Source organism: Ranitomeya imitator, chromosome 2 (genome assembly GCF_032444005.1).
Source record: "Ranitomeya imitator isolate aRanImi1 chromosome 2, aRanImi1.pri, whole genome shotgun sequence".
NCBI classification, from domain to species: Eukaryota; Metazoa; Chordata; class Amphibia; order Anura; family Dendrobatidae; genus Ranitomeya; species Ranitomeya imitator.
The window spans coordinates 835,691,516-835,714,680 of record NC_091283.1 but is presented as its reverse complement, the minus strand read 5'-3'; positions in this window follow the sequence as shown (position 1 = coordinate 835,714,680).

Genomic DNA, 23,165 nt, shown 5'->3' with positions numbered 1-23,165 from the left:
ATATCGTACATGCATACTAATATGATGTCTCTCATCCACAGATATGAGGGATTCCTGCTCTCCTGTCTCTATGTAGCACAAGTTCAGGAACAGCAGCAGTAAGGAAATATTATACCTATGTACTGAGCAGTGCTGCTGTGAATCCAGCACTGGGGTGATCTCTCACTTTAGGCTCCAGTAGGTAAATATAATCTGATCCATCAGTAAGATGATAGTCTGTGGTGTTTTGACCAAGATTTTAGCAGTTTTTTAGGACTGAATGATGAGATCAGGAGGCAGAAGGAAGAGGAGAAGCGGCTCATAGAGATAAGAGCATGTTTGACTGATTGTATGTATATTACACAGTTTCCTATAATTTCTTGCACTATTGAGCTATGCAAAGTTTGTTGAAATGACACTATTTAAAGGGAACCTGTCATATCCGATAACACAATTAGCCTGCAGATGTAGGGTTAATCAGTAGGATAATAGCATTAGACTATGTTCACAAATTAATTAATGCAAATTAAAAGCTGCGTTTTACAGTACCAGAAAAAGCTATGAGATTTCAGAAATCTCCTGCACACGCTTTGTTTGTTTTTTTTTCCTGACTGAATTGGAAAACTTCTGCATGTCATTTCTTTCAACGTTTTTGAAGCGTTTTTTCACCCATAGAAAGCAATGAGTAAATGCAAAAAAAACAGCAAAAAATGTTGTTATCGGTTTTTGTAGCGTTTTTAGGTACAGCAGGATGTGAAACATTTATTTTTGTGATTTTCCCAAGTTTAAACCATAATGTCTTGGTCTGGTCACCTGAGAATGGCAGCTAGGATGAGTAGAATTCAATTAAATTAGTGATATGAGCAAAGTAAACATTGGCCGACCAAGGTGTGAAAGTAAACAAAGCTTGACCAGCTCAATGCTCTTCCAATGTCTTGGGTAAACTATTCCTGACCAGTTCACCTCCCCCCCCCCCCCCCTTCCGCTATTACATTTGTGATTGTGTATTATTTCATAAACTCATGTGAAGTTTTTTTGTTCAGAATTTTTTCAGACATAATATTCTTTTTCCACTAAATAATTTCATCAAATTGTCTTTTTTTTCCGAAAATGTTTTCTGGTGTGAAATACGTTTTGCATTGGTGACCTAACACCTTGCATTGTTCATACTTTCGTGGTAGAAGCAAAGCTGAACTTTGGGACCCTGAAAAACGCAACAACCAAAAATGCAACAAAAAAGCAACAAAAAAAAGCCAGAAAATTCTGTTTTTTGTCTACAGCTTTTTAACTGCCAAGAAATCAGGTTTTGGCTGCAGAAAAAAAAAAAAAGCAGAAAAAATGCAACCTGTGAACATAGACTTAGAACGATGCCGGGCGCCGCCGTACTGAAAGTGTGGTTACTGGGAGAAAATGAACTTTATTCCTCCCAGGAGCCGCAGGCTTTCAGTCACAGAGGCGTGGGGACGCCGCCATAGTCTCTGCTCACGGAACAAAAGAATAATAAAATGATTGAGACAAATTTTAATAAAAGCTAAATTAAAATTTTTAGTTCTAACCGTTTATGATCTTTAGACAACATACTAATGAGGTCAATGACTATAATGGCTGTGCCTGAGAACTGAGACCCCACCATAGGCCTGTGCCTGAGAACTGAGACCCCACCATAGGCCTGTGCCTGAGAACTGAGACCCCACCATAGGCCTGTGCCTGAGAACTGAAACCCCACCATAGTCCTCGATGACCTAGCAGGGAACAATGCATTTATTTGCCTTACGTTACATACCCAACTGAACGGTCCTTTAGTGCCCCATTGTGTTTACAACTGAGACTGCTTTCATCACATTGGGTTCTTAGTGAATCACTTCATTCCTGTTGGATCCCCCAGTTGGTCACAGTGCTGTTATCTCATGATGGATGCAAATTTCCCGCAGAAGCCGGTGACGAGGAATCATTACCCCTGGTGGGCTTGATGAACCTAAATCCATCATTGGTCCAGGTAGGTTGTTCACTACTCTATGATGACCTATCTTTAGGATAGGCCGTCAGTGTCTGATCGGTGAGGGTGCAACACCAGGCTCGCCCACTGACCAGATGTTCTCGGGACTGATCGGTTAGCGCAGCGTCGTCTGCTGTATAGTGGTCGCGGGCGGGTGCTGCGCATCGATTTGAACAGAGGGCGGGTGTGCCGGTCTCGGTGTTGAAGGAGCTGCGTTGTGAAGCTCCGTAACTGGTCAGGTCCAGCCACCACTGACACCAGGATCAGCTGATCGGCGCCGTGTATAGTCCATCAATGATAAAGTAGCGGAAAACCTCGTTAAGGCCCTTCCCGAATAGCAAAAGACAATACAAAAAAAAAAATCAGGGCAGCGGACCCCCTACAAGGAGCAGCGTTACTTTTACCCATATGGAAAACAACCGCTGGAATTCGGAACTGTAGCAAATTGTTTTCGGCAGATGATCCCGAGCCGACGATGATTCCCTCCGGTCTCCGCGCTCTGACCCCCGCGCAGGGCTCGGCTCCTTGTCAGCCTTCAGCTCGCATCCCTGCCATTTCCAGTCTGTTGTTCTCATTCGTGATAAATTATTTAAGGAGAAATAAATGGAAAAAGATTTTCTATAAAGGGCCCCATGGCGTGATCCAAAGAGAGCAACTATATCACAAGAACGCTCCGGTCTCCGGGAATTACCGGCGGCTCCATGTGGCCTGTAGGGGTCAATAATTGATGAGATATCACCGTGGGGTCAGATAGTTTGTGATTCTCCGCTTTCCTACGGTTTGCCATGATATTCTGTCGCCTTGTAAATCATTGATTCAGACCAATCAGCAAAGTGAGAAAAGTAAATCACCTAGGGAAAACACAAAGCTGCATCGCTGCCGAAAAATGTGCTGAAAATGACATTTTATTGGAAATCAACCCAGTTTTATAATTCTTATTTACAAAACCTCTAAGCAGCAAAAGCCGATGGGAAAAATGTACGACAGAGACGTTCTCTGCACCTGTGATGGCCGCTCATGTCCCTTCTCTAGAGTCTCCACATGGTGCTTTATACGTAAAATTCATAAAGCTACAGTCACGTTAAGGCCATGTTCACACAATCAGTATTGGGTCAGTATTTTACATCAGTATTTGTAGCCAAAACCAGGAGTGGGTGATAAATGCAGAAGTGGTGCATATGTTTCTATTATACTTTTCCTCCGATTGTTCTCCTGATTTTGGCTTACAAATACTGATATAAAATACTGACCAAATACTGAACTTGGTCTCAAAGTGTATCTGCTATTTCATGGGGCCTTTCTGTGCCTGTCCTGTGTGTCACGCTGCTCTCTGCAGGTAAATGCCAACTCCACAACGTGGCAAAAGAGTGGAGGGAGGACAGCAAGTCTGCCAGAACAGACCTGCAGCGCTGCAGATAGGCTACCACCAGGTGGCAGCAGAATAGTCAAACAAGCCGGGTCAAAACCTAGAGAGTAACGCAGTACAAAAGGATAACACGAATTACAGAGTCAGCGAGAGCCATGGGGGTCAATACCAGTCAGAAGCCGAAGTACCAGAAGCAAGAGACGAAGTCAGGTCAGGCTCTAAGCCAAGTCAAGCATGGGGAAATCGAAATACTAAGGGGAACACTAAGTCAGGACAGGGAAAGAAGAGGGAACAGACTCGAGCGAAGTCAGCTAAAGCAGCAGGACAAATCAGAGTAACACCAGAGTCAGATACTCACGCCATAGGCAGAAAATATACCTGACACCACCTGCAGGATGCAGCAGAGATAAATAGCAACCCTGAACCCAGAATGAGGCAGAGTAAAGATAACCCCTGACATGACTAGACCGGGAGAGGGGTAGACTGAACTCAAAACCCGGTCATGGCACTGTCTGTGTGCGCATGAGGAATAACACTATTTCTGGCCATTATATGACTTGTATTCTGCATTTTTCACTAGATTTCCCATCTGTTGGCTCTTTCTCTAGTTTTCTGTTGCCTATGAGCTAGTGGATAGAGACTAGCTGCTTAGATGTCTCCAATTCATAGCACAGCATACTCAAACATAAGGGATTCCTTCTATAGTGTCTTTATGTAGCACTTGTTCAGAAGCAGCAGCATGGAAAACCTTATACAACAGCACTGAGTAGTGTAGCTGTGAATCTAGCTCTGGGGTGAAGAAAATGCAGCGCCCCAGAGATCTGGTCGTTGCAGTATGACACTCTGCCACTAAGGGGAGTGATGGTACGTCTGATGGCACTGAAGGAATTCTACTGACCAGGTATCACCAGCACACATTACACTTCACACTCCGGCGAGTAGGGGGAGCCAAAGGCTTTATTTATTAGGCCACTCCTCACACTGGTAAAACTAGGGGTTGGATAGAAAGTTAGTCAGAAGCTGACTGGGTTGGATTCAGGCAACATCCCGTGGCAGGGGGTGTTGCAGGGAGAAGACATAGGGGGGGTCCCTGTCAGGCGTGGGAACCTGGCAGGCACCTAGCGACCAGAATAGAATGTTATGGAACCGCACCTGCACACCCCACGGCGGTATCCTAAGAAAGAGACACGAAGCGAAGGATATTGTGAGACAGTGAGAAACCAGATCAAACACAAAGGAGAGTCAGTAGGAGTCGTGCCGTGAGACCGAGGCAACATCCTACTGAGGCGCGTAGTCGGTGGCCGGAACACCGAGGGAGTAACTGACTCTACGCCTTACTTCAAACTCCGCAGGACAGTTAATTATAGGTTGGCTGTCTCACCTAAACACCTAAACACCTATGAAGACATATCGGGCAACAGTGGGAGAGGGGCGTCTCTAGGGTCCCAGAAGACCTCCAGGCCTTCCCGTCATACGGGTGTGTCCTAGCCATAACATACCTGGGGGACATTGAACTAGAAACATCTGGAATGAACGAACGAGAACAGAAGTTGTGAGGACTATTCCGAATGCTCAGCAGGGTAGCACTACAACACACAGGCGCTATTGGTAGGCAACGATTTCCACCTGCAAAGGGAATTCTGGAAGTGCCCATCGGACCGTCCGGTCTCAGACAGCCCTGTTAACCGTGCTCTGGATTGCGGATCCTGAAGTCTTCAGTAAAGAGGTAAAGAGACTGCAACCTTGTGTCCTCGTTATTGTCTGCACCTCACACCATCTCCATCCACCTTACTGGGAAGCCCTGGGGACATACTTCACCTGTGGGAAGGTATACCATCCAGCTGCCATTCCATCACCCCAGCGGACCCCACAGCAGCGTCGGTCACCCTGACCGAACACCACAGGTGGCGTCACGAATCCCTGACAGACTGTACCACCTTTATTGGACGCCCCTTAGCAGGGTCGCGGACCGGGTCTAGCCACCGTGACAGCTTCAGAACTGAACCAGAGAGGCCCGGTACCGAGAACGCGTGGCCCTGTGTCTGGGGGCGCTCCAACTTGGCGTCACGAACAGGATCGTACTTAAGCCTGAGAAGCAGGTCATGTGTGCCTTGGAACTGTGATTGAAATGTGTTTGGACTGTGATTTATTGCAAAGACTGTGAACTGCTATTGACGCATGATTCCCGCCAAAACCGCCGCCATTGCCGCGCCACGAGGAGCGCAGAAGAAGGAGGGCGTGTCATGGGAGGAGATCGAGAACACAGCGCGAACAGCAACATCCGCCCACTCCGACTACGGCTGCGGGATGACGAGCTCGGGAATGGAGGAGCTCAAACCCCAGAAAATGGAGGAGCCTTGTGTGTGTGCTGCCGCAGGGCCAGGAGAGGAGACGGCGACCAGCGAGTGCCTGAACGACGACAAAGTGACCCAGGATCACTGGAACCCAGCGGAGCCGGACCAGGGCTTACCGCCACAGGGGGATCCGGATCCCCTGGAATTGCCGGAGGAGGCATTGAACCACCCGACTCCAGGCGAGGGGTCGGCGACGGCGAAGAAATAGAAGTCGGAGCTGTGCAAGAAGATCGCACAGGGAGCGCCGTGGTCAGAGCCGCCGCAGACTCCAGCGCCCTCGTCAGCGGAGCCGATCGACATCGGTGGAACCACATCAGACGCAGGTACCAAAAGCGACCCTGCCCCGCCGACCGATCCAGCTCCGGTGACCGCTCCCCATCCCAGCTGTGACCAGCCTCCCGTTACCGAGATTGGGGTGACAACCCTGTACGCCATGAAGGGGATACTGCCCCCGCTCCCGATATCTATGGGCAAACCATTAGACGTGAGTCCCGAGGACATGACACAGAAGGTCTTGCTTTCATTAGACTTGCAGACAGAGAGAATCTGCACTACCTCAGAGAGACTTGGTTCCCTCTTAAAGGGAATGTTCACATGTTGCACTGAAGTTATAATGTTGCCTTGAGAAAAGTTGGAATGTTAATAATGTTGAAATGTAGAAAAGTTTGATAATGGAGATAGAGATTGAGGACAGGAAAGATTGAAAGTGAACCCATAGGGGTTAGAGAAAGAGTCCTCCTGAGAACTGTAGAACGATAGTTGGTTGCTGAAAGAGAGACAATGACAGTAGGCCCGGCCCAGGAGCTAGGCGGTCCTGCTTTGGTGAAGCTAGAAAGGAAAGACAAGTTTAGATATTTTATAGTATTTTATAGTAGGCCTTTAGTGGGTTCAGCTTATACACCCTTAAAGGAAAAGTTAACTTATTGTTCAGAATTTGCACTGAGTAGAATACCCGGTTGGGTGAACAGAGTTATTTATAGTCATAATGTTATTTAAAAATATTTAAACCTGTTTTTGTTTGTAACGTTCAAGTGTCCTCACCTCCCATAAAGGGAAGCATTGTTCTATCTACTTGTTTTAAGCATTTCAAAATTTTGTATGTCTGTTGCTGAAATGTACTGTTGTTCTTCTTCCCAGTCCAGGAGTACTGGATTTAACTGGGGGGGGGGAGTGGGGGGTGTGAAGGGGGGAGTGCAGCGCCCCAGAGATCTGGTCGTTGCAGTATGACACTCTGCCACTAAGGGGAGTGATGGTACGTCTGATGGCACTGAAGGAATTCTACTGACCAGGTATCACCAGCACACATTACACTTCACACTCCGGCCACTAGGGGGAGCCAAAGGCTTTATTTATTGGGCCACTCCTCACACTGGTAAAACGAGGGGTTGGATAGAAAGTTAGTCAGAAGCTGACTGGGTTGGATTCAGGCAACATCCCGTGGCAGGGGGTGTTGCAGGGAGAAGACACAGGGGGGTCCCCGTCAGGCGTGGGAACCTGGCAGGCACCTAGCGACCAGAATAGAACATTACGGAACCGCGCCTGCACACCCCACGGCGGTATCCTAAGAAAGAGACACGAAGCGAAGGATATTGTGAGACAGTGAGAAACGAGATCAAGCACAAAGGAGAGCCAGTAGGAGTCGTGCCGTGAGACCGAGACAACATCCTACTGAGGCGCGTAGCCGGTGGCCGGAACACCGAGGGAGTAACTGACTCTACGCCTTACTTCAAACTCCGCAGGACAGGTAATTATAGGTTGGCTGTCTCACCTAAACACCTAAACACCTACGAAGACATATCGGGCAACAGTGGGAGAGGGGCGTCTCTAGGGCCCCAGAAGACCTCCAGGCCTTCCCGTCATACGGGTGCGTCCTAGCCATAACATACCTGGGGGACGTTGAACTAGAAACATCTGGAACGAACGAACGAGAACAGAAGTTGTGAGGACTATTCCGAATGCTCAGCAGGGTAGCACTACAACACACAGGCGCTATTGGTAGGCAACGATTTCCACCTGCAAAGGGAATTCTGGAAGTGCCCATCGGACCGGCCGGTCTCAGATAGCCCTGTTAAGCGTGCTCTGGATTGCGGATCCTGAAGTCTTCAGTAAAGAGGTAAAGAGACTGCAACCTTGTGTCCTCGTTATTGACTGCACCTCACACCATCTCCATCCACCTTACTGGGAAGCCCTGGCGACATACTTCACGTGTGGGAAGGTATACCATCCAGCTGCTATTCCATCACCCCAGCGGACCCCACAGCAGCGTCGGTCACCCTGACCGAACACCACAGGTGGCATCACGAATCCCTGATTGACTGTACCACCTTTATTGGACACCCCTTAGCGGACCGGATCTAGCCACCGTGAAAGCTTCAGAACCGAACCAGAGAGGCCCGGCATTGAGAATGCGTGGCCCTGTGTCTGGGGGCGCTCCAAAAACATTTGGAAGCAGAAGCTGTATGGAGGTCATTAAACAGCAATACTGAGCAATGTAGATGTGAATCCAGCTCTGGTGGTGATATAAACACCAGAAAGCAGCAGCTGTATGGATTTCATTATATAGTAGTACTGAGCAGATGTGAATCCAGCTCTAGGTGATATAAACACTAGAAAGCAGCAGCTGTATGAAGGTCATAAAACAGTGGTACTGAGCAATGTAGGTGAGAATCCAATTTGGGTGAGATAAGAACTAGAAAGCAGCAACTGCATGGAGGACATTACATAGTAGTACTGAGCTGTGTTACTGTGAAACAAACTCTAGGATAAGATAAAATACTTACTATAAAGCACTTGCACCTTCTGTGTGTGTCTGTGATGTTTCTCTTTCACTCTGCTTCATTTTCACCCCTCCTGATTTCACATACCTGAATAAGCAGCTGTAATCTGACTGCTCAGTGAGCTGGCAGTCTGGGGGAATTTGACTGTTTTTTCAAGTGAATGATGCATTCCGGAGGTGAAGGTTGGGGAAGAGATGGCTCATAAGTGGGTAAAGCAGCAGATTTCTCTAATAAGATATATTAGAAAGTTTCTTATATTCACTTGTACTACTGATTCATGTAAGGTTTGTTGAAAGAACAATGATTATTTAATACAAAGAAGAGAAGAAAAAAAGAAAAATCTGTCCCGTTTTCTGTCTCCTCTTCTGTCCCTCCTCCCTTTTTTATAGCTACAACATGTGGAAGAGCTTGGAAAAAATGGAGGCACTTTTATGGAATTTTTTCTGGTTTGAAAAATCCTTGTTTCAAATACTCTGTTTAGGTCCATGAATGGCTACAAACAGCATCCACCACCGTGGAGGACCCTGCAGTGCTTCATTTCACCTGTGGTGGCGCTGCAGGGAAGCTAAGCACTTGTTGCTGGGCACTTACACAAATCATAACTGATCGCTGTGGTGGCGTCAATGATGTAATTGTGAGGTCGTTAGATCAGGAAATTATTATCTAGTGAGAGAATCCTTAATGGCACAGCTGCCGGGATATGGAAGACAAACAGAACTTATGGTGTCGTCTTCACCAACCCAACCCAATATGATTGCTGACAGATCTTATTAATATCAACGATTCTTCAATATTATTTAGGTCAAATCTCCTAATGTTAGGAGGAATGGGCCTGACAGCATTCAGCATCCGCTCAGGTGGTGATGGATGATGACTCCCGGATGCCACTGGTAAGAGCGGTCCATCGGGAGGACTGGAAACCCGCTCTCGTTATTGATTGAACCGTCCTGATTTCACTTTGTATTTTCTCCGCACCATTGCTCTGACTTCAGCCTTATCTGGAAATTCTGCTTTTTGGTGGATGGGAGCTGGCTCCACTTCAAAAACATTCTGGCAATATCCAATGATATTCTTTAACCCGTAAGGCTTTTTTGATCACTGCATTCCAAGAGCGAGAAGTTTACATTTTGTCCATCACTGTCACTCTTTTAAGCTCTTATGGTCAGTGGGGTCCTCTCTCTCTCCTGTAGAGTGTAAGATCTTATGGTCAGTGGGATCTTCTCTCTCTCCTGTAGAGTGTAAGCTCTTATGGTCAGTGGGGTCCTCTCTCTCCTGTACAGTGTAAGCTCTTATGGTCAGTGGGGTCCTCTCTCTCTCCTGTAGAGTGTAAACTCTTATGGTCAGTGGGGTCCTCTCTCTCCTGTAGAGTGTAAGCTCTTATGGTCAGTGAGGTCCTCTCTCTCTCCTGTAGAGTGTAAGCTCTTATGGTCAGTGGGGTCCTCTCTCTCCTGTAGAGTGTAAGCTCTTATGGTCAGTGGGGTCCTCTCTCTCCTGTAGAGTGTAAGCTCTTATGGTCAGTGGGGTCCTCTCTCTCTGCTGTAGAGTGTAAGCTCTTATGGTCAGTGGGGTCCTCTCTCTCCTGTAGAGTGTAAACTCTTATGGTCAGTGGGGTCCTCTCTCTCCTGTAGAGTGTAAACTCTTATGGTCAGTGGGGTCCTCTCTCTCCTGTAGAGTGTAAGCTCTTATGGTCAGTGGGGTCCTCTCTCTCTGCTGTAGAGTGTAAGCTCTTATGGTCAGTGGGGTCCTCTCTCTCCTGTACAGTGTAAGCTCTTATGGTCAGTGGGGTCCTCTCTCTCTCCTGTAGAGTGTAAACTCTTATGGTCAGTGGGGTCCTCTCTCTCCTGTAGAGTGTAAGCTCTTATGGTCAGTGGGGTCCTCTCTCTCTGCTGTAGAGTGTAAGCTCTTATGATCAGTGGGGTCCTCTCTCTCCAGTAGAGTGTAAGCTCTTATGGTCAGTGGGGTCCTCTCTCTCCTGTAGAGTGTAAGCTCTTATGCTCAGTGTGGTCCTCTCTCCTGTAGAGTGTAAGCTCTTATGGTCAGTGGGGTCCTCTCTCTCTCCTGTAGAGTGTAAGCTCTTATGGTCAGTGGGGTCCTCTCTCTCCTGTAGAGTGTAAGCTCTTATGGTCAGTGGGGTCCTCTCTCTCTCCTGTAGAGTGTAAGCTCTTATGGTCAGTGGGGTCCTCTCTCTCTCCTGTAGAGTGTAAGCTCTTATGGTCAGTGGGGTCCTCACTCTCTCCTGTAGAGTGTAAGCTCTTATGGTCAGTGGGGTCCTCTCTCTCTCCTGTAGAGTGTAAGCTCTTATGGTCAGTGGGGTCATCTCTCTCTCCTGTAGAGTGTAAGCTCTTATGGTCAGTGGGGTCCTCTCTCTCTCCTGTAGAGTGTAAGCTCTTATGGTCAGTGGGGTCCTCTCTCTCCTGTAGAGTGTAAGCTCTTATGGTCAGTGGGGTCCTCTCTCTCTCCTGTAGAGTGTAAGCTCTTATGGTCAGTGGGGTCCTCTCTCTCTCCTGTAGAGTGTAAGCTCTTATGGTCAGTGGGGTCCTCTCTCTCTGCTGTAGAGTGTAAGCTCTTATGGTCAGTGGGGTCCTCTCTCTCCTGTAGAGTGTAAGCTCTTATGGTCAGTGGGGTCCTCTCTCTCCTGTAGAGTGTAAGCTCTTATGCTCAGTGTGGTCCTCTCTCTCTCCTGTAGAGTGTAAGCTCTTATGGTCAGTGGGGTCCTCTCTCTCTCCTGTAGAGTGTAAGCTCTTATGGTCAGTGGGGTCCTCTCTCTCTCCTGTAGAGTGTAAGCTCTTATGATCAGTGGGGTCCTCTCTCTCTCCTGTAGAGTGTAAGCTCTTATGGTCAGTGGGGTCCTCTCTCTCCTGTAGAGTGTAAGCTCTTATGGTCAGTGGGGTTCTCTCTCCTGTAGAGTGTAAGCTCTTATGGTCAGTGAGGTCCTTTCTCTCCTGTAGAGTGTAAGCTCTTATGGTCAGTGTGGTCCTCTCCTGTAGAGTGTAAGCTCTTATGCTCAGTGGGGTCCTCTCTCTCTCCTGTAGAGTGTAAGCTCTTATGGTCAGTGGGGTACTCTCTCTCTCCTGTAGAGTGTAAGCTCTTATGGTCAGTGGGGTCCTCTCTCTCCTGTAGAGTGTAAGCTCTTATGGTCAGTGGGGTTCTCTCTCCTGTAGAGTGTAAGCTTTTATGGTCAGTGAGGTCCTCTCTCTCCTGTAGAGTGTAAGCTCTTATGGTCAGTGTGGTCCTCTCCTGTAGAGTGTAAGCTCTTATGCTCAGTGGGGTCCTCTCTCTCTCCTGTAGAGTGTAAGCTCTTATGGTCAGTGGGGTCCTCTCTCTCCTGTAGAGTGTAAGCTCTTATGTTCAGCAGGGTCCTCTCTCTCCTGTAGAATGTAAGCTCTTATGGTCAGTGGGGTCCTCTCTCTCCTGTATAGTGTAAGCTCTTATGGTCAGTGGGGTCCTCTCTCTCCTGTAGAGTGTAAGCTCTTATGGTCAGTGGGGTTCTCTCTATCCTGTAGAGTGTAAGCTCTTATGGTCAGTGGGGTCCTCTCTCACCTGTAGAGTATAAGCTCTTATGGTCAGTGGGGTCCTCTCTCTCTCCTGTACAGTGTAAGCTCTTATGGTCAGTGGGGCCCGGCAAATTTTAGGCCACGCCTCTGACCACACCCATTCATTAGTCACACCCATATCCACATCTCAACCACACCCATTTAGCACTGCTGATCACACTGTTCATAAAGAATAATTATAAACAAAAAAATATGGCCACACAGTGCTCCATACTGTATAATGGCCACACATGATGCTCAATACTGTATAATGGCCACACATGATGCTCAATACTGTATAATGGCCACACATGATGCTCAATACTGTATAACGGCCACACAGTGCTCCATCTATATATATAATTGTCTAAGGGTTTTTCCGTCTGTCTGTCTTTCTGTCTGTCTGTCCTGGAAATCCCGGCTCTCTGATTGGTCGAGGCCGCAAGGCCTCGACCAATCAGAGACCGGCACAGCATCGACGTAGAAATCCCGCGTCTCTGATTGGTCGAGGCCGCCAGGCCTCGACCATTCAGCAACGGGCATAGCGACGATGATGTCATAAAGGACGTAGAAATCCCGCGTCTGATTGGTCGAGGCTGCCAGGCCTCGACCAATCAGCAACAGGCACAGCGACGATGATGTCATAAAGGACGTAGACATCTCACGTTTCTGATTCAGCGACGGGCACAGTATCGACGTAGATGTCATAATGGTTGCCATGGCGACGATGATGTCATAAAGGTTGCCTCGATCAATCAGCGACGGGCACAGCGTGCCGCGAATTCTGGAATCATCATTGTCCATATACTACGGGGACATGCATATTCTAGAATACCCGATGCGTTAGACACTCTGCTGATACTGGGTATAAGGGACACTCTGTCTGTCTGTCTTTCTGTCTGTCTGTCTGTCTCTGTCTGTCTGTCTGTCCTGGAAATCCCGGCTCTCTGATTGGTCGAGGCCGCCAGGCCTCGACCAATCAGAGACCGGCACAGCATCGACGTAGAAATCCCGCGTCTCTGATTGGTCGAGGCCGCCAGGCCAGACCAATCAGCAACGGGCACAGTGACGATGATGTCATAAAGGACGTAGACATCTCACGTTTCTGATTCAGCGACGGGCACAGCATCGACGTAGAAATCCCGCGTCTCTGATTGGTCGAGGCCGCCAGGCCTCGACCAATCAGCAAAGGGCACAGCGACGATGATGTCATAATGGTTGCCATGGCGACGATGATGTCATAAGGGTTGCCTCGACCAATCAGCGACGGGCACAGTCTACCGCGAATTCTGGAATCATCATTGTCCATATACTACGGGGACATGCATATTCTAGAATACCCGATGCGTTAGAATCGGGCCACAATCTAGTACTGTATAATGGCCACACATGATGCTCCATACTATATAATGGCCACACAGTGCTCCATACTGTATAATGGCCACACATGATGCTCCATACTGTATAATGGCCACACATGATGCTCAATACTGTATAATGGCCACACATGATGCTCAATACTGTATAATGGCCACACATGATGCTCAATAATGTATAACGGCCACACAGTGCTCCATACTGTATAATGGCCACACATGATGCTCCATACTATATAATGGCCACACAGTGCTCCATACTGTATAATGGCCGCACATGATGCTCCATACTGTATAATGGCCACACAGTGCTCCATACTGTATAATGACTACACATGATGCTCCATACTGTATAATGGCCACACATGATGCTCAATACTGTATAATGGCCACACATGATGCTCCATACTGTATAATGACTGCACATGATGCTCCATACTGTATAATGACTGCACATGATGCTCCATACTGTATAATGGCCACACATGATGCTCAATACTGTATAATGACCGCACGTGATGCTCCATACTGTATAATGGCCACACATGATGCTCCATACTGTATAACGACCCCACATGATGCTCAATACTGTATAACGGCCACACAGTGCTCCATACTGTATAAATGCCGCACATGATGCTCAATACTGTATAATGACCCCACATGATGCTCAATACTGTATAATGGCCCCACATGATGCTCCATACTGTATAACGGCCACACATGATGCTACATACTGTATAACGGCCATACATGATGCTCCATACTGTATAATAGCCACACATGATGCTCCATACTGTATAATGGCCACACATGATGCTCCATACTGTAAAACGGCCACACATGATGCTACATACTGTATAACGGCCACACATGATGCTCCATACTGTATAATAGCCACACATGATGCTCTATACTGTATAATGGCCACACATGATGCTCCATACTGTATAATGGCCCCACATGATGCTCAATACTGTATAATGGCCCCACATGATGCTCCATACTGTATAATGGCCCCACATGATGCTCCATACTGTATAATGGCCCCACATGATGCTCCATACTGTATAATGGCCCCACATGATGCTCTATACTGTATAATGGCCCCACATGATGCTCCATACTGTATAATGACCGCACATAATGCTCCATACTGTATAATGGCCCCACATGATGCTCAATACTGTATAATGGCCACACATGATGCTCCATACTGTATAATGGCCCCACATGATGCTCCATACTGTATAATGGCCACACATGATGCTCCATACTGTATAATGATCGCACATGATGCTCCATACTGTATATTGGCCGCACATGATACTTCGTACCGTATAATGGCCACACATAGCTACTCCTACACACGCGGCTGCGCTCCGTACACTTTGCATACACGGCTCCGCTCCATATACACGGCTCCACTCCATACATCTCAAACACACATGGCTCCGTTCCGTACACCTCGTACACATTCAGCTCCGCTCCATACACCTCATACACACGCGGCTCCGCTCCATACATCTCAAACACACATGGCTCCGTTCCGTACACCTCGTACACATTCAGCTCCGCTCCATACACCTCATACACACGCGGCTCCGCTCCATACACCTCATACACACACGGCTCCGCTCCATACATCTCGTACACACGGCACTACGTACACCTCATACACACACCGCTCCGCTCCATACACATTGCAGAAGCTGCTCCGCTCCATATGCCTTGCACACACACGGCTGCGCTGCGTACACCTCATACACATACGGCTCCTCTCCATACATCTCGTACACACACGGCACTACTCCGTACACCTCGTACATACAAGGCTCCGCTCTATACACATTGCACACACTGCTCCGCTCCGTATACCTTGCACACACATGGCTCTGCTCCGCACACCTCGTACACACGTGGCTCTGCTCTGTACACCTCGTACACACGTGGCTCCACTCCATACACCTTTCACACTCTGCTCTCATCCGAACACCTCTTACACACGACTCCGCTCCGTACACCTCGTACACACGCGGCTGTGCTCCGTACACCTTTCACATGCTGCTCCGCTCCGTACACCTTGTACACACGCGGCTGTGCTCCGTACATCTCGTACACATGGCTCCGTACACCTCTTACACACGACTCCGCTCCGTACACCTTTCACACGCTACTCCGCACACCTCGTACACGCGCGGCTGCGCTCCGCACACCTCGTACACGCGCGGCTGAGCTCCGTACACCTCCTATACGCGGCTGTGCTCCGTACACCTCCTACACGCGGCTGTGCTCCGTACACCTCTTACACACACGGCTCCGCTCCGTACACCTTTCACACGCTGCTCCGCTCCGTACACCTCACACACACGCGGCTGCGCTCCGTACACCTCGTACACGCGGCTGTGCTCCGTACACACATGCGGCTGTGCTCTGTACACCCCTTACACACACGGCTCCGCTCCGTACACCTTTCACATGCTGCTCTGCTCTGTACACCTCGTACACACGGCTCCGTACACCTCGTACACACGCGGCTGCGCTCCACACGGCTCCGTACACCTCGTACACACGCGGCTGCGCTCCGTACACCTCATGCACACAGCTCTGTACACCCCTTACACACACGGCTCAGCTCCATACACCTCGTACACACACGGCTCTGCTACATCCACCCTGTAAACACCTCCTGACCTCACACATATGGCTGCCTTACCCTCCTCCGGCGCCATGGCAACCAGCAGAGTCCTGTACACGGAGGTCCTCCTCCCGAATCCGATCATGTGACCCCTGACTCCTCCCATCCTGTGACCTCATCACAGGTTCTGTGCACAGAGCAGCCATTATGTGCTGCTGTGCTGGCCGGGTGCAGGGAGCTCTCAGCTGACCGACCGGGTGATTCACATACCTCCCAACCAGTGCGGGACAATTAATGTCCCGCCCGGGATCGCGGGGCTGACTGTCAAAATCAGGACAGTCCCGCTGGATCCGGGATGGTTGGGAGGTATGTGTAAGCTCTAATGGTCAGTGGAGTCCTCTCTCTCCTGTAGAGTGTAATCTCTTATGGTCAGTGGAGTCCTCTCTCTCCTGTAGAGTGTAAGCTCTTATGGTCAGTGGGGTCCTCTCTCTCCTGTACAGTGTAAGCTCTTATGGTCAGCGGGGTCCTCTCTCTCCTGTAGAGTGTAAGCTCTTATGGTCAGTGGGGTCCTCTCTCTCCTGTAGAGTGTAAGCTCTTATGGTCAGTGGGGTCCTCTCTCTCCTGTAGAGTGTAAGCTCTTATGGTCAGTGGGGTCCTCTCTCTCCTGTACAGTGTAAGCTCTTATGGTCAGCGGGGTCCTCTCTCTCCTGTAGAGTGTAAGCTCTTATGATCAGAGAGGTCCTCTCTCTCCTGTAGAGTGTAAGCTCTTATGGTCAGCGGGGTCCTCTCTCTCCTGTAGAGTGTAAGCTCTTATGTTCAGTGGGGTCCTCTCTCTCCTGTAGAGTGTAAGCTCTTATGGTCAGTGGGGTCCTCTCTCTCCTATAGAGTGTAAGCTCTAATGGTCAGTGGAGTCCTCTCTCTCCTGTAGAGTGTAATCTCTTATGGTCAGTGGAGTCCTCTCTCTCCTGTAGAGTGTAAGCTCTTATGGTCAGTGGAGTCCTCTCTCTCCTGTAGAGTGTAAACTCTTATGGTCAGTGGGGTCCTCTCTCTCCTGTAGAGTGTAAGCTCTTATGGTCAGTGAGGTCCTCTCTCTCCTGTAGAGTGTAAGCTCTTATGATCAGTGGAGTCCTCTCTCTCCTGTAGAGTGTAAGCTCTTATGATCAGTGGGGTCCTCTCTCTCCTGTAGAGTGTAAGCTCTTATGGTCAGTGGGGTCCACTCTCTCTCCTGTAGAGTGTAAGCTCTTATGGTCAGTGGGGTCCTCTCTCTCCTGTAGAGTGTAAGCTCTTATGGTCAGTGGGGTCCTCTCTCTCCTGTAGAGTGTAAGCTCTTATGGTCAGTGGGATCCTCTCTCTCCTGTAGAGTGTAAGCTCTTATGGTCAGTGGGGTCCTCTCTCTCCTGTAGAGTGTAAGCTCTTATGGTCAGTGGGGTCCTCTCTCTGCTGTAGAGTGTACGCTCTTATGGTCAGTGGGGTCCTCTCTCTCTCCTGTACAGTGTAAGCTCTTATGGTCAGTGGGGTCCTCTCTCTACTGTAGAGTGTAAGCTCTTATGGTCAGTGGGGTCCTCTCTCTCCTGTAGAGTGTAAGCTCTTATGGTCAGTGGGGTCCTCTCTCTCCTGTAGAGTGTAAGCTCTTATGGTCAGTGGGGTCCTCTCTCACCTGTAGAGTGTAAGCCCTTATGGTCAGTGGGGTCCTCTCACTGCTGTAGAGTGTAAGCTCTTATGGTCAGTGGGGTCCTCTCTCACCTGTAGAGTGTAAGCTCTTATGGTCAGTGGGGTCCTCTCACTCCTGTAGAGTGTAAGCTCTTATGGTCAGTGGAGTCCTCTCTCCTGTAGAGTGTAAGCTCTTATGGTCAGTAGGGTCCTCTCTCTCCTGTAGAGTGTAAGCTCTTATGGTCAGTGGGGTCCTCTCTCTCCTGTAGAGTGTAAGCTCTTATGGTCAGTGGGATCCTCTCTCTCCTGTAGAGTGTAAGCTCTTATGGTCAGTGGGGTCCTCTCTCTCTCCTGTAGAGTGTAAGCTCTTATGGTCAGTGGGGTCCTCTCTCTCCTGTAGAGTGTAAGCCCTTATGGTCAGTGGGGTCCTCTCACTCCTGTAGAGTGTAAGCTCTTATGGTCAGTGGGGTCCTCTCTCACCTGTAGAGTGTAAGCTCTTATGGTCAGTGGGGTCCTCTCACTCCTGTAGAGTGTAAGCTCTTATGGTCAGTGGAGTCCTCTCTCCTGCAGAGTGTAAGCTCTTATGGTCAGTGGGGTCCTCTCTCTCTCCTGTAGAGTGTAAGCTCTTATGGTCAGTGGGGTCCTCTCTCTCCTGTAGAGTTTAAGCTCTTATGGTCAGTGGGGTCCTCTCTCTCTCCTGTACAGTGTAAGCTCTTATGGTCAGTGGGGTCCTCTCTCTACTGTAGAGTGTAAGCTCTTATGGTCAGTGGGGTCCTCTCTCTCCTGTAGAGTGTAAGCTCTTATGGTCAGTGGGGTCCTCTCTCTCCTGTAGAGTGTAAGCTCTTATGGTCAGTGGGGTCCTCTCTCACCTGTAGAGTGTAAGCCCTTATGGTCAGTGGGGTCCTCTCACTCCTGTAGAGTGTAAGCTCTTATGGTCAGTGGGGTCCTCTCTCACCTGTAGAGTGTAAGCTCTTATGGTCAGTGGGGTCCTCTCACTCCTGTAGAGTGTAAGCTCTTATGGTCAGTGGAGTCCTCTCTCCTGTAGAGTGTAAGCTCTTATGGTCAGTAGGGTCCTCTCTCTCCTGTAGAGTGTAAGCTCTTATGGTCAGTGGGGTCCTCTCTCTCTCCTGTAGAGTGTAAGCTCTTATGGTCAGTGGGGTCCTCTCTCTCCTGTAGAGTGTAAGCTCTTATGGTCAGCGGGGTCCTCTCTCTCCTGTAGAGTGTAAGCTCTTATGGTCAGTGGGGTCCTCTCTCCCCTGTGTAGTGTAAGCTCTTATGGTCAGCGGGGTCCTCTCTCTCCTGTAGAGTGTAAGCTCTTATGGTCAGCGGGGTCCTCTCTCTCCTGTAGAGTGTAAGCTCTTATGGTCAGTGGGGTCCTCTCTCCCCTGTGTAGTGTAAGCTCTTATGGTCAGTGAGGTCCTCTCTCTCCTGTAGAGTGTAAGCTCTTATGTTCAGTGGGGTCCTCTCTCACCTGTAGAGTGTAAGCTCTTATGGTCAGTGGGGTCCTCTCTCTCCTGTAGAGTGTAAGCTCTTATGTTCAGTGGGGTCCTCGCTCTCTCCTGTAGAGTGTAAGCTCTTATGGTCAGTGGGGTCCTCTCTCTCCTGTAGAGTGTAAGCTCTTATGGTCAGTGGGGTCCTCTCTCTCCTGTACAGTGTAAGCTCTTATGGTCAGTGGGGTCCTCTCTCTCCTGTAGAGTGTAAGCTCTTATGGTCAGTGAGGTCCTCTCTCTCCTGTAGAGTGTAAGCTCTTATGGTCAGTGGGGACCTCTCTCCTGTAGAGTGTAAGCTCTTATGGTCAGTGGGGTCCTCTCTCTCCTGTAGAGTGTAAGCTCTTATGGTCAGTGAGGTCCTCTCTCTCCTGTAGAGTGTAAGCTCTTATGGTCAGTGGGGACCTCTCTCCTGTAGAGTGTAAGCTCTTATGGTCAGTGGGATCCTCTCTCTACTGTAGAGTGTAAGCTCTTATGGTCAGTGGGGTTCTCTCTCTACTGTAGAGTGTAAGCTCTTATGGTCAGTGGGGTTCTCTCTCTACTGTAGAGTGTAAGCTCTTATGGTCAGTGGGGTCCTCTCTCTCCTGTGGAGTGTAAGCTCTTATGGTCAGTGGGGTCCTCTCTCTCCTGTAGAGTGTAAACTCTTATGGTCAGTGGGGTCCTCTCTCTCCTGTAGAGTGTAAGCTCTTATGGTCAGTGGGGTCCTCTCTCTCCTGTAGAGTGTAAGCTCTTATGGTCAGTGGGGTCCTCTCTCTCTCCTGTAGAGTGTAAGCTCTTATGGTCAGTGGGGTCCTCTCTCTCTCCTGTAGAGTGTAAGCTCTTATGGTCAGTGGGGTCCTCTCTCTCCTGTAGAGTGTAAGCTCTTATGGTCAGTGGGGTCCTCTCTCTCCTGTAGAGTGTAAGCTCTTAAGGTCAGTGGGGTCCTCTCTCTCCTGTAGAGTGTAAGCTCTTATGGTCAGTGGGGTCCTCTCTCTCCTGTAGAGTGTAAGCTCTTATGGTCAGTGGGATCCTCTCTCTACTGTAGAGTGTAAGCTCTTATGGTCAGTGGGGTCCTCTCTCTCCTGTGGAGTGTAAGCTCTTATGGTCAGTGGGGTCCTCTCTCTCCTGTAGAGTGTAAGCTCTTATGGTCAGTGGGGTCCTCTCTCTCTTGTAGAGTGTAAGCTCTTATGGTCAGTGGGGTCCTCTCTCTACTGTAGAGTGTAAGCTCTTATGGTCAGTGGGGTCCTCTCTCTCCTGTAGAGTGTAAGCTCTTATGGTCAGTGGGGTCCTCTCTCTCCTGTAGAGTGTAAGCTCTTATGGTCAGTGGGGTCCTCTCTCTACTGTAGAGTGTAAGCTCTTATGGTCAGTGGGGTCCTCTCTCTCTTGTAGAGTGTAAGCTCTTATGGTCAGTGGGGTCCTCTCTCTCCTGTAGAGTGTAAGCTCTTATGGTCAGTGGGGTCCTCTCTCTCCTGTAGAGTGTAAGCTCTTATGGTCAGTGGGGTCCTCTCTCTCCTGTAGAGTGTAAGCTCTTATGGTCAGTGGGGTCCTCTCTCTACTGTAGATTGTAAGCTCTTATGGTAAGTGGGGTCCTCTCTCTCCTGTAGAGTGTAAGCTCTTATGGTCAGTGGGGTCCTCTCTCTACTGTAGAGTGTAAGCTCTTATGGTCAGTGGGGTCCTCTCTGTCCTGTAGAGTGTAAGCTCTTATGGTCAGTGGGGTCCTCTCTCTCACCTGTAGAGTGTAAGCTCTTATGGTCAATGGGGTCCTCTCTCTCCTGTAGAGTGTAAGCTCTTATGGTCAGTGGGGTCCTCTCTCTCCTGTAGAGTGTAAGCTCTTATGATCAGTGGGGTCCTCTCTCTCCTGTAGAGTGTAAGCTCTTATGGTCAGTGGGGTCCTCTCTCTCCTGTAGAGTGTAAGCTCTTAAGGTCAGTGGGGTCCTCTCTCTCCTGTAGAGTGTACGCTCTTATGGTCAGTGGGGTCCTCTCTCTCCTGTAGAGTGTAAGCTCTTATGGTCAGTGGGGACTTCTCTCTCCTGTAGAGTGTACGCTCTTATGGTCAGTGGGGTCCTCTCTCTCCTGTAGAGTGTAAGCTCTTATGGTCAGTGGGGTCCTCTCTCTCCTGTACAGTGTAAGCTCTTATGGTCAGTGGGGTCCTCTCTCTCCTGTACAGTGTAAGCTCTTATGGTCAGTGGGGTCCTCTTTCTCCTGTAGAGTGTAAGCTCTTATGGTCAGTGGGGTCCTCTCTCTCCTGTAGAGTGTAAGCTCTTATGGTCAGTGGGATCCTCTCTCTACTGTAGAGTGTAAGCTCTTATGGTCAGTGGGGTCCTCTCTCTCCTGTGGAGTGTAAGCTCTTATGGTCAGTGGGGTCCTCTCTCTCCTGTAGAGTGTAAGCTCTTATGGTCAGTGGGGTCCTCTCTCTCTTGTAGAGTGTAAGCTCTTATGGTCAGTGGGGTCCTCTCTCTACTGTAGAGTGTAAGCTCTTATGGTCAGTGGGGTCCTCTCTCTCCTGTAGAGTGTAAGCTCTTATGGTCAGTGGGGTCCTCTCTCTCCTGTAGAGTGTAAGCTCTTATGGTCAGTGGGGTCCTCTCTCTACTGTAGAGTGTAAGCTCTTATGGTCAGTGGGGTCCTCTCTCTCTTGTAGAGTGTAAGCTCTTATGGTCAGTGGGGTCCTCTCTCTCCTGTAGAGTGTAAGCTCTTATGGTCAGTGGGGTCCTCTCTCTCCTGTAGAGTGTAAGCTCTTATGGTCAGTGGGGTCCTCTCTCTCCTGTAGAGTGTAAGCTCTTATGGTCAGTGGGGTCCTCTCTCTACTGTAGATTGTAAGCTCTTATGGTAAGTGGGGTCCTCTCTCTCCTGTAGAGTGTAAGCTCTTATGGTCAGTGGGGTCCTCTCTCTACTGTAGAGTGTAAGCTCTTATGGTCAGTGGGGTCCTCTCTCTCACCTGTAGAGTGTAAGCTCTTATGGTCAATGGGGTCCTCTCTCTCCTGTAGAGTGTAAGCTCTTATGGTCAGTGGGGTCCTCTCTCTCCTGTAGAGTGTAAGCTCTTATGATCAGTGGGGTCCTCTCTCTCCTGTAGAGTGTAAGCTCTTATGGTCAGTGGGGTCCTCTCTCTCCTGTAGAGTGTAAGCTCTTAAGGTCAGTGGGGTCCTCTCTCTCCTGTAGAGTGTACGCTCTTATGGTCAGTGGGGTCCTCTCTCTCCTGTAGAGTGTAAGCTCTTATGGTCAGTGGGGACTTCTCTCTCCTGTAGAGTGTACGCTCTTATGGTCAGTGGGGTCCTCTCTCTCCTGTAGAGTGTAAGCTCTTATGGTCAGTGGGGTCCTCTCTCTCCTGTACAGTGTAAGCTCTTATGGTCAGTGGGGTCCTCTCTCTCCTGTACAGTGTAAGCTCTTATGGTCAGTGGGGTCCTCTTTCTCCTGTAGAGTGTAAGCTCTTATGGTCAGTGGGGTCCTCTCTCTCCTGTAGAGTGTAAGCAATTATGGTGAGTGGGGTCCTCTCTCTCCTGTAGAGTGTAAGCTCTTATGGTCAGTGGGGTCCTCTCTCTCCAGTAGAGTGTAAGCTCTTATGGTCAGTGGGGTCCTCTCTCTCCTGTAGAGTGTAAGCTCTTATGGTCAGTGGGGTCCTCTCTCTCCTGTAGGGTGTAAGCTCTTATGGTCAGCGGGGTCCTCTCTCCCCTGTGTAGTGTAAGCTCTTATGGTCAGCGGGGTCCTCTCTCTCCTGTAGAGTGTAAGCTCTTATGTTCAGTGGGGTCCTCTCTCACCTGTAGAGTGTAAGCTCTTATGATCAGTGGGGTCCTCTCTCTCCTGTAGAGTGTAAGCTCTTATGATCAGTGGGGTCCTCTCTCTCCTGTAGAGTGTAAGCTCTTATGGTCAGTGGGGTCCTCTCTCTCCTGTAGAGTGTAAGCTCTTATGGTCAGTGGGGTCCTCTCTCCCCTGTGTAGTGTAAGCTCTTATGGTCAGTGAGGTCCTCTCTCTCCTGTAGAGTGTAAGCTCTTATGTTCAGTGGGGTCCTCTCTCACCTGTAGAGTGTAAGCTCTTA